The sequence below is a fragment of the Crocodylus siamensis genome, chromosome 1 (genome assembly GCF_052110815.1).
Source record: "Crocodylus siamensis isolate JL-2025a chromosome 1, ASM5211081v1, whole genome shotgun sequence".
Taxonomy (NCBI): domain Eukaryota; kingdom Metazoa; phylum Chordata; order Crocodylia; family Crocodylidae; genus Crocodylus; species Crocodylus siamensis.
The window spans coordinates 78,287,759-78,302,830 of NC_143395.1; the positions used below are offsets into that span (position 1 = coordinate 78,287,759).

Below are 15,072 nucleotides of genomic sequence, written 5' to 3' on the forward strand. Positions count from 1 at the left end.
CCCATTGGGTGAGAAGGTTGATGCTTAGTGGCTTAAATAAACTGATCAATGTATGCCACCAGTATCTGATAGACTATGCAGCAATATATAGGGAGGATGGTCTATGCTTACTGATTGTGATTTAATTAATGATGTCCATTGTACATCTCTTGAAAATAAGGCATGTGTGGTTGCAGGTTGAAAAATTAAACTATAAAAATGTAAAATGTTCTCAATGCATAAAATAAAACAACACTATTTTTAAACATACTGTTGACCTATTGACTGAGCCTGATAGTTGGAATCTTTCTGCTTCATACATTATCACGGATCTTTATAACAATAACAACTGTGGTATCAGAGCTTAGCAGGCAATTGCGTTTATGATGCATAAAATAAACTAGGAAACAGATACATTTTAAGCAGTTATCTAAATCATCAATGAAGTGCCTTAATACAAAATTATTTTTTGTTTAAACCAAGCAAACATGATTAGCAAGTTACTTAACAAAACACTTCCCCCTCCCCCACCCCCCAACTACTTTCCCAATCATATACTTAAGTGGCTTTGAATATTTCCAGGTTGTATGGGTGGAAGAGGACAGAAGCTTCTATTATCTCAGCTGACAATTAATTATTGCTGTGTGAATCCTTTAAGAATATGGCTTTTGGCCACAGACCTTTTTCTGTTAGTCATACATTTTTTTTCTTATGGAAGATGCACCCTTTGAAGTTAATATAAATGCTCAAGACTGTTATGTTTTGTTTTCCTCTTATCAGAAATCGTTTGCACAGTGGTTACACATGACTTTTTCTCATTTATTCTAAATCAAGCATGTACTTCATTCATTTTGCCTACTGGTAAGTGTAAACTTTTAGTATATTTAATAAACATTATCTGAATCAGACATTTAAAAGTTTGGTAGCATTTAAATGCCACATTACAGCAAACTGCTAAAAAGGTTGAAGTCTAAAGTGCTGGATTGAATTGAAGGTCTTTTTATCTAAGTTACATGTCATCTATGTATGCAAGGTATGGGCAGTAGGCATGAGTCATAGGATTTTCCTGAAACAGCATGGAATAAATCTCTCTTGCAACCCTCAGTCTTAGCTTACTGTGGAGATCAACTGAATATGAAAGCAAGATTTAATTAGGAACAGCCAGGGGAAAAAAGGAGAAGCCTTATATGCAGTTATACTGAGAAGGGTGATGATGATCAGTTTCTTCTGAAGCTGCCAAAATATCACTGGTACTTTGTGGACTGCTGACAGTGAAAGGCTTGATTGAGAGCCTTCAAAATGAAGAGGAAAAGAGTGAAACTTAGAGCACATACTAAAAAAGGTTTATATTTGTGTCTTCAATTTACACAATGTTTCTCATAGAGGACTGGGTGCACACATATAATTTTACATAGCAACCTAATTATTCATGAAGACAGTGGCCACATCTACACAAGGTGCTGACCGTGTGGTAGCCCAATATTACTGTGCAGTAGCATTGTGTGGCAGAAACCATGATGCAATGCTACTGCGCAGTAGTATTTGGCTACTGTGTAGTAATGTCACAAAAAAAGATGTCTGTCAGCTCCACAGCTCAGTAACTCAGGTATAAACAAGTACTGAATAACTGCACAGTAACTTAAGATACTGGGCAGTAGGGCCAACACACATCTTTTTTTGTGATGTTACTATGTTCAAAATAAGTACTACTGTGCTACTGTATAAACAGGTACTAAATGTCTGCGCAGTAATGACTGCAGTGAGATCCTTATGTAGACATGACCAGTTTCTCCCAAACCTCATTTATACACCCACATTTCATTGTCTCTTTAGGCAAGATCTTGTGGACAGATTATAGCTTACCTAAGTACTAAAACCTCTTAGGGATCAAAGATGTTTGACACATTGGGCTTGTCTGATAGAACACCCCATAAGATAGTGACCCATTCACAAACTCCTCAGCTGAGGCCTCATCATCTCAGGACATGTTAATACAATGGTGCTCAAACTTCAAGCTGCACAGACCCATCCATGGGCCAGATCCTGGAGGCAGGGTCAGTCTGTGGGTTGGATCCAGTGTGAGGTTGGCATGAAGGGTCAGTCCATGGGTGTGATCTAGTGCACTGGACCAGCCATATGCACTGGGTTTGGCTGTGACCCAACCCCATGCTCCAGCATAATCTGGTTGAGCACCACTGTGGTAATGAAATGGAAGCAACAAACTTATTGTAGCTCCAGCACTATGCACTTCTTTACATAGGCTACCTCATGAATGAGAAATAGTTTAGCTGTGTTTGTGCATTACATAAGTGGTATCATTAGTTTGCAGGTGGGCTAGTTAACACTAACACTCAGCAGTATGAATTATCCTACCTGTGGTATCACATAAACATAGCTATTCTGCTTATCATTCAGAAGACAGCAAACAAAGAGCAGCATGGTATGTGTGAGGGTGCTGCTGCCTGACATGGTACATTTGTCAAGTAGACATGCCCAAAGGTTCTCCTATAGGATTTGAGAATATGGCTACCTATGGTGTACTAAGTGTTATCATGATTTTATTGTGCTTAGCAATCTTAGGAAAAACTGAGAGAGCTCTTTCAGGGAAATATTGAGAAACTGGGTATGATAGGAGAAAAAAGAGACTAGAGGTAGGCTTAGGCTAGGTACAGACATTCAAAGTTACATGGTTTTCTGTAAGTGGTGTAATTTAGATTGATAGCAAACTGAACACACATTTGCCCTTTGGATGGGGAAGGGAAGTGAATCTTACATCAGGTTATGCCATTTTTAAACCCACATTTTTAAACCTACAGTCTGTGTGTGCTGAACTTCTCCTATGTTATGGGTATAGACCGGTTTCTGATCACTTATACCAGAAAAAATAGTATAATGTCTGTACCTGGCCATACAAACACAGAATGTGAACAAAGAAAAGTCAGGTGGGTATGGGTGAGAAGCACTCTTCAAAATGGAGGAAGGAAAACAGAGGGAACTATGAAAACTCAGGATTGTGGAGGGAAGATGGGAGAAGTATGGGATGCAATGTAGACTGAATGGGGAGGGAAAGAAGAAAGCAGCAGAGGAAAAATTGAGGGCTACAAATAAGATTAATGTTGCCTGTGTCCTTCCAGTTTCTCCTTTGTGCCCCTTCTTTCCCTGACTGAACAATATTTAACAAGAATTAATACTGAAATCAATACAGACCACTTGTGGAGTCAGGTACTGTTCAATGAGACTACCGATGGAAAAATCAGGCCTTGATTCTTATAACAGAAAGTGAGATGAATGTGAAAGGTGAAAATATATCACTTGGGCTGTGCAGCATTAGGACCAGAGAAGTCCCTCTCGGCAGCACAACTCAATTGATCATCATATTCCATATATTCCAGGCTGTGGTATATTCTGCTTCCAATTACTGCTATGTCTGATAGCTGCAGCATCAGTGAATGGGTGCTTAGTTTTTCTCAGACTCCAGGGAAAGGTGGAAGTTCCAAAATACTTTAAACATTAGGAATTGAAGTCTCATTAAAATGAGATGTAGGTTCCTAACTCCTTTAGATATTTTTAATAATCTTACCTTTTCCATCTTCAACATCTAGTACTGCTTAAAACTTTGCCTGTTGTATTTTCCTCTTCAGCTTGGTCTGTGATATATATTCCTATATGCTTATTTTTTCTTGATTGTGTAAGAATCCAGCCTGGTTTTACATATGAGAATTTTAGGGTGTTTTTAGTGTCTTTTAAAATGAGTAACATTTCGGTTTTGTTGCTATATTTACTGGTAAATCCATTAGTCACACAGAGTCGTCATGTTTCATTGCTAACCACCTACTTTGGTTTTGAGATTTTCCATGTTCATAAGTGTTTTAGCTTGAGTTCCTCCCGCCTTCTCACAGTTTACTGTAACTGTAATGATAATCTGTAACTGTAATAGTCATTGGACCTTTAATTATAATCTATTTCAGTCACAGTAGCAGGTGGGCAGCTTTTTTCTGATGGTGGTGTTCCTTTCTGCTTTGATTAAGTAATTTTTTGCATGCTTGGGCTTCAGAATGGAAGGAGTCAGAGAACTACTTTAATTTGACAGCTCAAATTTCTAAGCATATCTTTCTACACTAAAGCAAAACACTTGTAAGAAAAGTTAAGAATATAAATTAGATCCTAATATGAAGATGTTGTTTATAAACATCTAATGCAGAGAATATTGCGGTGCACTGAGACATTCTATTTGTTAATTCCACAATATTTTTTCTCTACTCAGTATTCCTAGGAGATCAAAAAAAAATAATGAAAAACATTTCCACTTTCCCAAAGCTCATCTCCTTGATTTCCTTATGTTTAGTTATTTTGGGACATGTGTCTGAGGAACTCCTGTTGTCCATTTCTATATGCAAATGAAAGCATGCATTGGGGTAAAGATATTAAGATGGCATTTCCACTTGGATATAGCAAGCAGTAGCAGCACGACATATTGGACAAGTGTTAGATACTTAGTACTTTACATTTAATGAACTGTTTCTTTATTATTTTGTAAAGCTTGTATAATGCACATTTATGGTTTTAAAAGTGCCCTGCATCTTACTTCATAGGAAGGGGACCTCATTTAGATTAACCTGTGACTTCAACAGCAGGTGGTAGAATGAACCAACTGCTTCAATTACCTCTTTTGCGCATGACTTTCATGTGTTGCTAAGATTATCAGAGGAACCTGATTACATCCCCTTAGACACCATTGTTGGCACAATGATTAAGCTGTTATTTTTTTTTTAAGACTAGAAACCTAAAGAGCTTTTTGGCATGAAGCAAAGCACTGTGTATAGAGATCAGTAAGATAGTGAGTATCATTGCCCTGTAGCTTATCTCCACATATACAGCTCCCTGGTGGATCCCTATGATAAACATTATTGGAACAATTAGCTGCTGCTGACATAGAATCCAGACACAATGGCAATGGCCAGCAGCACAGAGCCAAAAATTATAGAGCCAAGAACCATAAAAAAGCAACACCAAGCTACTCTCCCCATTCAACTGCTGTCATAAAATCCTCCCAGTGCAATGTTTGCATAGCTGGCTTCACTGATATGGCACTGAAACACAAAAGGAGAAGCTGCAGCACTTGTCTTTGTTTAGCTGAAATTACAAGTCATTGAATTAGTATGTCATCTTTATTGCGCTGTCATGCAGCGGAGGTGAGGAAGGCTCTCTGTAATGGATGGAAGGGTTTGATGGTCTGAAAGACAGACTCACAGATGGTTGTCGATATAAAACAGTTTGCCCTTTTTTCAAAAAAAGGGAAGGGGGAAAAGGCTGAATGGAGTAGGTCTCTGCTGACTTGAGTAGCTGTAACTAACAATATTAATATAACTCCGATCTTGGAGGAGTCTGGGGCTGGAAGGTGAACCAAGAGTTTGACTAAAGATTAGAACTCAGAAGTGCATGCTAAGCCATTTTAAAAATTTAAATATTAGTGAGGCAGCATGACCCGGAGGGTGAAACGGTAAAGGTCACACTCAGAAAGCTGTTACTACTACCCTTGCACACACAAAGTTACCCTTGTGATATTTTGCAGCAATAGCAGAATTCTCATCAGGAGAATCAATAGAGACACAAAGCAAAATGAAGAAAATGAAATGTTTATTACATAGTCAGAAGGACTGTAGTATTCTTCCTCCCCACCTTGTTTAAATTGAAAGGGAAGAAAATAGTGCTCAACCCAGTTTGCTACTACAGTCTGATATGAATAGTGTACTGTGCATAAAACATCCTTTTTTACCTGCAACACAAGACCACTGCTTAGCTAGAGCAATTTTTTCAGGCAATTTTCTCATACTTATGTTTCCATTGTAACTAAAAAAAGCATTTTGGATTGAAAAGTGACCCAAATTACTGAAAGCCTTTTTCATTTGTCAGTTACCCTTGAATTCTACTTTTGCACAAGTATACTTTTAATTGCTTCAGGACTCACTCTTTTGAGGAGCTGAGCATTTTCAATAGCCATTGTGGCTTAGGTACAGACATTCAGAAAGCTTAGGAGGAATCAATCCAAGTTATGCAGTTTTCTTTCAGTAGCACAGTTTAGATCAGTAGCAAACAGAACGCACATTTGTCCTTTGGTGGAGGTTAGGCGGGGGGGGAGGGCGGGTGTCAAATATTAGACTGTGTTCCACCATTTTTAAAGCAGTCTATGTATGGCCAGCTTCTGTTCTGTTATGGGTATAGACCAGTTTACAATTACTTATATCATTAAAAGTGTAATGTCTGTACCTGGCCATAGAGAGACAGAATGTGAACAAAGGAAAGTCAGGTGAGGATGGGTGAGAAGCACTCTTCCAAATGGAGGAAGGAAAACAGAGAGAACTATGAATGGCATTTGTAAGAGAAGAGGAATGAGGATAAAAACAGCATTGTGGAGGGAAGATGGGGGGAGTCTGTCTAAGCCAGTCTCTGTGTGCTGAAGTTCTGTCCTGTTATGGGTATAGCCTGGCTCCTGATAACTTATACCAGTAGAAGTGTAATGTCTGTATCTGGCCTATGTATGGGGCACACATCCCTATATTAAAATTGCTCAACACTTCACTGTATTAGGCAACCAGTTCCTTTACAATGCCAGCCTAAACACTGGTTTCAATAAAGGAGCAGCTGAGTATGACTCTAGAATCAAACTGCCTCTTAACTTTTGTTTGCTTTTTCCCAAAGTTTTGGACAGTTTGACAATTTCCTATAAGGTCCTCTTGGGATTTGGGATGGGAAGCGAGAGGCAGCACTATTTAACTATATTCAGTTGAAAGGCAGTACTGTTAGCTTGTTTTCCAAACCCAACCTGTCTTTAAAAAAAACATCCTCACCAATGGCAATGCAAAGTTGGTTCCTTTCCACTTTTTTAAAATTTTTTTTCCTTTTCTAAATTGTCTTAATGCTTTGGAAAACATGGATTTTTCAAGATAATATTCCAAAGAGAAATGAAAACCTTTCCTGTAAGTCACTTTTTAATAAAAAAAAATCACAATAGCAAAATACATTTAAAAATAGATTGTATAAGGAATTAAGAACTTTGTCATCCTGTACTTGGACTACCCCATACTGGAATCTAAAAGTATGTACTTTTTGTAGAACTTGCCCCATGTCCATGGCAGTGAAATGATTTTTCATTTCCTGTATCAATACTGACAAGTATTTAGACCCTATAAAATCAATTTATCCCTTGAGGCCTGAGGAAGCGTGGGTCAAAGCTGTGGCAGTGTATAACTTCCCAATTCCTCCTCACCTGGTGTTGTGTTACCAGGAGAGCATGATTGCTAATAAAAACAGCTCCTTTTCTCCTTACTCTCCTCTTTGTGGTTTGTTTTTCCTGCCAGGCAGGGACAGTGCAAGTTACTAGTTTGTATTATGGAGTACAGGGGTTATGTTTGCCTTTACTAGTTTGTATTATGGAGTACAGGGGTTATGTTTGCCTTCATGAGTATAAAAACTGCATGTTGATGTGATGAGGTAGAGCAGCATGGAGAGTCACTGCAGTCAGTATCCAAACTGGCTTAGTGTGCTCTTAAACTTATACATCCCTGCTTATCTTTTGAACACCAGCTCCAGAAGGGGACCAAATGACCCATGTAGACATTTAACATCCTCATAAAATCAGTGAAGAAATTTTGGAGATATCCGAGAGGTTCAGATGTATGCATCTAGGTGCTCTATTCAGAGAACAGGGAGTGGAATTCGCCACAGTTGAGTGACTCAGAAAGACATGAAATGTTTATTCTCAGTAGTATATCTGAACTACATATCTCCATTAACTTTCTACTCACAATCCCAAATCCCCATTCTGAGATAGCCATGTACTTGGTTTCTTGTTCTGGCTTAGTGGAGGGCACTTGAACTATTTTGAATAGCAGGGACACTGAATACATGTGACGGAGAGGTTGCTGGAGCGCATTAATTAACACACTCCAGCAGACTCAGTTAATCGCTAATTAGCACTTGTCAGAACAGACATCCAGCACATATATAGGTGCCTGAAGTGTCCAACTCCTACTTAAGTCTCATTAAGCACCATTGAGATAATCTGAACCAGGCCCAAGAATTTCTTTGTCCGTGTTAAATATTTTCAAAATCTTTTTTTAATGTAAATCGTACTCTTCTAGTACTTTTTCCTGTAAGCAGAATTAGTAAAGTCATAAACCACCCTGGGACTTGCATACATTAGTGAAATTCACCCCCTATTTGTAATTACTGCTCTGACAAATAGCATGTAGATGCTGTTCAAAGCCAAATCACTGGTTTAAAAAAACTTTAGTGCCTAACCATAAGTGCATGGCCAGTGTTCGCTTGGCCCTATTTTCTGTAAAGTCGTTATAATTTTCAACATTTTCTTAGTGTAGATTTTTCACTCACATTCTGATTTCAAAATAGAAAAAAAATATAAATGCATTTTGTAGAAATGCTACCATAGGTAACTCTTCATAATGATGTATTTCGATACCTTAGGACAGGAGTGCCAAAATATGGCCCATGGTGCCATACCATCCAGCTTGCAGTGCTTCCTGGGGATCTTGGACTAGGCCCATACATTGCACATGCTGGCCTTCACTCTGCCTGCTGCATTTGGTGCATGGAACCCAACTGGTGCATACAGTGTAGGGACTGGAGTGGGCATGTGCTACATGCAGCACACGGGACCTTTCTGGGGCAAGCACTGCATGTTCTGCTCACGCCAACCCAGCCCTGCATGCTGGATCCAGGGCTGGTTCAGTATGAGCCCATTTACCAGGCTCACAGGCCAAACTCAGAGCGCAGGGCTAGTCTAGCATGGGTGCCACATGCAGCACCCACTCCAGACTGGTGGCATGTATCACATGTGGGGCCAGTCAGGGCTCATGCTGTATGTGGCACCAGCCCTGTGGGCTGGCTCCAGCATGTGGAGCTGGTCTGTGGGCCTGATCCAGCCTGCAGACTGGCCCCTTACTCCTCATCTGGCCTGTGAGGTTTAGATGAGTTTGTCACTTCTGGATTTGGACACTTCTGAAACACCTTAAAATCCAAACCATGAGATAATGTGCCTGAAGAGAAAGAAATTCAGTTCAAATTCTTGATTTAATTGTTTTCCCCTAGCTATATTAGTAATGTATCTATCAAATTGTACTACACAACCTAGAATTAAGATATATGAATGTCATCCATAAAAATTCCTTTGAGATCTACTCTTCTGTTCCAATTGAGAAACCTGTCCAATATAAATGGCTTCTCCATTTAAAGAATACTTAATGTGGTTAACCAGAGATGATATACTTCAGGAATGCTTTTTATTGCATCCATTTGAATTGGGACATACACCTTGTAGGGGAAAAATAATGATAAAACAGTTTCTATTGAGGGTTAAAGATGAATGATGGTCTTTAAGTCATTTGTTTTTGTTAAACATAAAGGAAGAGGTACTGTCATAGTCAAGGTAAGAATATTAATAAGGAATAATAGATAAGGTCCAAATCAGTTCACTGAAATCAATAGATTTGTGCCGGTTGTTTTTTTTTTCCTTTGGTGGTGGTGGTGGTGACTTGTGGCTAAATACATTTTAAGGTTACACTGACTATATTAATTATATAAATTAATTTCTAGATAACATACTGGATACAGATAGTGTAGGTCTTCCCAAAAAAACCTGTTTAATTTTTTTGTTGGGGAAAGGAAAATGTTTTTGATATTTTTATAGATCTGTCAGGACTTTTGGCAGTACCTATCATCATAATATTTGAGCACAGAAAAAAGAGAACTTAGCTTATTTCTGTGACTTCTATAAGTTCTTCCATAGTGTAGATTGTGACATTGCATTTTTGTGGGGATATTTTGAATTTCACTGGGCATGTCTACATGTACAATTAATGCTCAGAAAGCTTACTGAGCAATAAAATACTGTGCAATAAGCTTTCCCTGAATGCACGTCTACAAGTGTACCCATTGGGAGCAAATTTGCTCCTGATTGGTGCAGTTCAAGGCACAGATACTCCTGTCCTGCTCTGCTTCTATATGGCAGCCAGGGAGAGCTCTAGGTTCCCCTGGTTTCCAGCCCTGGGCTTGTGGGGGTGGGGCACCAGTGTCAGGCCTGGGCTGTAGAGGGTGGGGAGAGCTCTCCTGCCTTTGGGGCAGCTGATTCCCACCCCTACTCCTACTCCAGGCAGCTGCCTGTTGCTCAACCCCCACTCTGATTGTGGAGCCAGGTGGGAACAATGTCCATTGCCCCTACAGCAGGCAGCTCCTGGCCCCAGCTCTGAGATCAGAGCCAGGAGTTAGGATATTGCCCTGGCACCTGTCTGCAGCCGGGGCGGGCTCTGATTCTGGAGCTAGGGATGGAGCTGTCTGTTGCAGCGGCAAGGGGACATTGTTCCTGCCCTGGATCCATGACTGGAGCTGGACCCAGCAGTAGGCAGTCCTAGCCCCCAGCTCCAAACTCAGAGCCAGGGGTCAGAAGCTGCCTGCTGCAGGGGCAGTGGACATTGTCCCCATCTAGCCCTGTAGCACAAGTGGGGGTTTGGCAGCAGGCAGCTCCTGGGGGAGGGTATTGTTCTCCCACCCATTCCTGCCTGGGCTGATTGGGAGCAATTTGCTCCTGGTCAGCTATATAACCATGCGCTACTGCGCAATATACTGCACAGTAAATCTACTACTTGTATGTACAGGTAGGAGAAAGCTGTGCAGTAGTCTAATCTACTGCACAGTAGCTCCTGCATACAGTTACTTAGTGACACTTTGCTGCACAGTAGATTAATCTACTGCTCAGTAAAGCATCTTGTACAGACATACTCACCAATGATGAAAAAGCTGTAGCACATAGATAGTTCTGCAGATTGCCTGCTGTAGCATCATTCTGACTTTGGCCTTTCTTCTGACTTATCATTTCTTCTGCTGCTGAATAGTCTTTGCAGGAGATATTTTGTCCTGGTTTTGCTAGGCTGAGTGCAGCAATCTTGGTAGACTGTGGGTGGAGAAACAGTCTCCAGTGATCCATGGGCACTTGTGAAGATTAGGACCAAATCCATGAATTAGCACTGGAAGTGAACTGGAAGCCTTGGTGAATGCTTAGTTCAGGAATGATATGCTTTTCGTGACTTGCCTTTCTAACAAGGAATGTTGCATCTGTCTGAGTTGAGGCCTCTTTGTTGCCAGAATTATGCATGGGTTAAACACAAAAATGCTCAGTTTAATATTGTGGTATTTTGATGAAGCTTGTTCTGAAAATAAAATGTATACCTTTAGATAAACAAGATAACTTCCCTTTTAACTGAGAATAGATTGAAATAAACTTGTTTAATTTGGTAGTGTGTTTATCTTTTCTGGGTAATTAACTGGAAAGCTAAACTAATCTTCATATACTTTATCCACTCAGTGAGACACCTCAGGACTTCATACTAGCTCTAATTTACTACGTTTTTGTATGTTTAGTGCTATCATACTGCCTAAGTTTTACTATTCTTTCCAACCTTCCTTTTGGAATACTTCCAATATTTAATATACTTGCTGATGCTTGTCTGGTTGCTCCCATCCCACAGCTACAAACTAAGGATTATGTCCTATACCATTTGTGGGGAAAAAACACTAGATCTCTGCTGCCAGGTTGTACTGTAATTGGGACTAGTAGGGTGAAGAGTTTAGTAGTATACAATGAGCTGATGTATCAGACCTTCAATGGTCATGTTTAATCAAACAAACTTGGATTTTAGTTTTGGCTGACCTTAGGCTCATCCATACCTAGAATCAGGATCTATAGCCTCAAGTTTCATTAAAGCTGTGCTAAGCTTCAGTCACTCTGTTCTACTTAGTTAACATTAAAAAACACTAAAGATGTCAGGTCACCTCCAAGTACTTTCTAACTGTATAACAGAAGTACTCACAGTAGTTTGCAAGAGGTTTGTTGCCTTTTTTTACTTTAAAATTTTTCTATTTCTTTGAGAAAGTACAGAGAGCAACACTTAATATAAGTGTTTATGTAACACATAATGCCTGCTTTGTGTAACATGTAATTAAAGAAATGAATGGCATAGATGTCCAAGGACATGGTAGGGATCAGCTCAGACTCTGAGAGACTGAGCATATGTGTAAAAAGAAAAACAAAGCCTTACTTTTTTCTTAGAAAGCAGTCTGTATTCCAGACAGGCAGTAACAGATGTTGGAGACTCAGTAGGAAGCTAGGTGTATGCTGGGATGTCACTCAAGTCTCTTTAACAAGCTGCTGTGAGTTGTAGAACCAGTGTGTCTATACAGAGTCTGCTAAGATTCTCAGAAATATGATGACACTAAAATAACCAACTTCCCATCAATACTAATCCCACCTCTCCTTTAGGGAATCTACTACAAAAAATTCAGGCTGGATACATGACTTTCCTTGTGATGAAGTTACTTGGGTTTTTTAAAGTATCTTCTGACTGCAGCATATTGGATAGAGTACCTCAATAAACTACATTTGATATATCTGTATATCACTAAGAATTGTATTATTTTTGAAATATGGTCCCTTTACATTTCTGATTGGGAAAAGTGCCTTGACAAAAACCTTCAGGTAATATTCTGAGCCAGGTCAGTGCAATGACTCCTCAGACAGGATAAACAGTAGGCCTGTGCAAAGTGGCCAGTATTCGCTTTGGATTCAGATTCAACCGATTCAAAGGACAGTGATTTGATTAAGAGTTTCATATCACTGTCCCAATTCGATTCAGCCAAATCAAATCCAAAAGATTTGGTGCCACTTTGGAGATTCGGCCATAGACTAAACAGGCCTCCAGCTGGTAAGTCTGTTGGGGTTGGGGGAGGGAAGGGGCATGGGGGAGGGAGAGATTGGGGCTGGGACAAGCTGCCCAGCTGGGGTGGGGGGGTGCATTACTCAGGGAGCAGGGCAGGAGGGCGCAGGATGAGGGTGTGGCAGCACTGGGAGCAGGGGCTCTGCCCTGCTACCACTTGCCCAGCCAGGGTGGGGCAGGATGTGGGTGCAGCTCACTCTGGGCAGAAGGGGACAAGCGCCACCAGGGCATAACTCCTGCTCCCTGTGCCACCACACCCACATCTCGTGTATCTCCACACCGGCTGGCAAGTGGTGGGAGGGTAGAGACCCTGTTCTCAGTGCTGATGTGGGTGTGGCAGCACTGGGAGCAGGGGCTATGCACCCACTGCTGCTTGCCCCCTTCCACCTGGAGCAAGCCGTACCTGCATCATGCCCCCCCACCACACACTGGATGTGCAGGTGGCAGCAGGAAATAGCCCCTGCTCTCAGCGTTGCCACACCTGCATTAGCACTGGGAACAGGGACTCTGCGCTGCTGCCACTTGTCCAGCCGGCGCGGGGAGGCAGGCACTGCTGCCGCTTGCCCAGCTGGTGTGGGGCCAAGTGCGCTGCCACTGCTCACCCAGCTGGCACAGAGGGGGTAGGCACTGCTGCTGCTTGCCAGGCAGTGTTGGTGGGGTGTGGGATACAGGCGCAGCAGTGCTGGGAGCAGGGGCTATGACCCACTTCCACCCAGAACAAGCCATGCCCACATCTGCCCCACCCTGCCCCAGCTAGGCAAGTGGCAGCAGGGCATAGCCCCTGCTCCCAGCACTGCCGCACCTGCATCCCGTACCCCCCACCTCCTCCCCAAGTAACACATCCCCCCACACCAGCTGGGCAGCTTGTCCCAGCCCCAGCCCCAATCCCCCACTCCCCTATGCTCCTTCCCTTCCTCCAACCCCAACAGACTTACCAGCTGGAAGCAACTGTGTCAGCTGCCTGTTTAGTGTATGGCCTAGTCACCAAATCTTTCCCAAATCTTTTTCTGAATCAATTTGGATGATTCCAAGCTTTTAATTGGTGTCCTGATTTGATTTGGATTTGGAGATTCAGTCCCCAAATCAGGGCAAATCTCAACTGAATCAAATCGCCTACTGAAGCTTCACACAGCCCTAGTAAACAGTGTTCATTTTCTGAGGGGCTGCTACAGACATATTAATTCAGGTTGAAAGTAGAGCAGAATATACCAATTAACTTCATTCTGACCAGGTTTTATGTAAAGATTGATTATGTGTTATAAATTAGCAACGGAAGCAATGTACAGTACAAAATACAGAAGCAGCAAATACAATATTAAAAGAACTTGTAGCTTAGGGTATATACTGGGACAGAGAAAGGAGGCTATGTGCACTAAGAACAAACCTTATTGTCAATACAAAGGATGCTTTCATGCCTGGTATGATAATGAGGAAGGTCATACCTGGCCACCTCAAAGTACCCTGAAGAGTATAATTGACAGATATCTATCCAACTTCAAGAGGCAGAGCTCACTGACACCAGGGAACTCAGAGGCAGTGTAATGCTGAGGGTCAGACAAGGACTTTGACAGCCTGAGAGAGATGTAGAACTCTGGAAACCTGGACATCATATTTTCTGACTTTTGTTTCAGTAACTTCAATTGTTTGGGCTTATCTGGGCCGCTAGGGAGTCTGAGATGTATGTTTTTGAACAGTTTATCTTTGATTTCACCATGGTATTTTCTTGTTTTTCAAATGCACATTGATTTATTGAAGACACTTTTTGTCTTAGATTGTTTGGGCAGGTATTTACTATAATGTCTTCTTTGGGAGAACAGAAACAAACGTCTTACCTTAGGCACAGACAGAAAAGAAGGACAAAAGTACCTGACCAGGGGCATTTTGTCAAAGGTGCCATAAGTGTTGCCAAAACACTGACTGAACTAGTAACATGCAAGGAAAAGTCTGCAGACCGCAAGGAATGATGAGACTAGTAGCATCAGTCACAGATGTCTGTTCTTGGTGATCACAAGAATAGTTACAGTCAAATAGCTACAGTCCTGGTATTAGGCTGCTGATGATAACCACTGAGAGACTTTGGGATGGAGAGAATTTTTTTTGGAGCCCAAGTTTCATAGGGTATGTACAGGCATTACATTTAGACCCACAAAACTAGGGCTGCATTGATCTAAGTGCCAATCTCTGCAGGCATCGTGGGGGTTAAACAACAGCAACCTGGTCTAAATTAGTTTACCTGAGGAGTGAACTAACATAGATTGGGGAACAGGTTAACCTGATCTTTTGAATGCCTTCATACATTCAGAGTGCA

The 15,072-nt window shown here is 41.3% G+C and overlaps 1 protein-coding gene and 1 long non-coding RNA gene across 2 annotated transcripts in view; one reads left to right on the plus strand and one right to left on the minus strand.

The window, feature by feature from the left end:
* Positions 1–15,072, plus strand: part of LOC149872951 (uncharacterized) — a 550,350-nt gene that overhangs the window by 533,862 nt on the left and 1,416 nt on the right. The window lies entirely within an intron of this gene.
* LOC149872952 (uncharacterized) overlaps positions 1,147–15,072 on the minus strand; it is a 35,202-nt gene continuing 21,276 nt past the window's right edge. The window contains exons 2-3 of the long non-coding RNA XR_016440928.1: positions 10,778–11,201; positions 1,147–1,271 (exon numbers count right to left, since the gene is read on the minus strand). This is a non-coding gene — a long non-coding RNA (uncharacterized LOC149872952). The remainder of the gene's footprint in view (positions 1,272–10,777; positions 11,202–15,072) is intronic.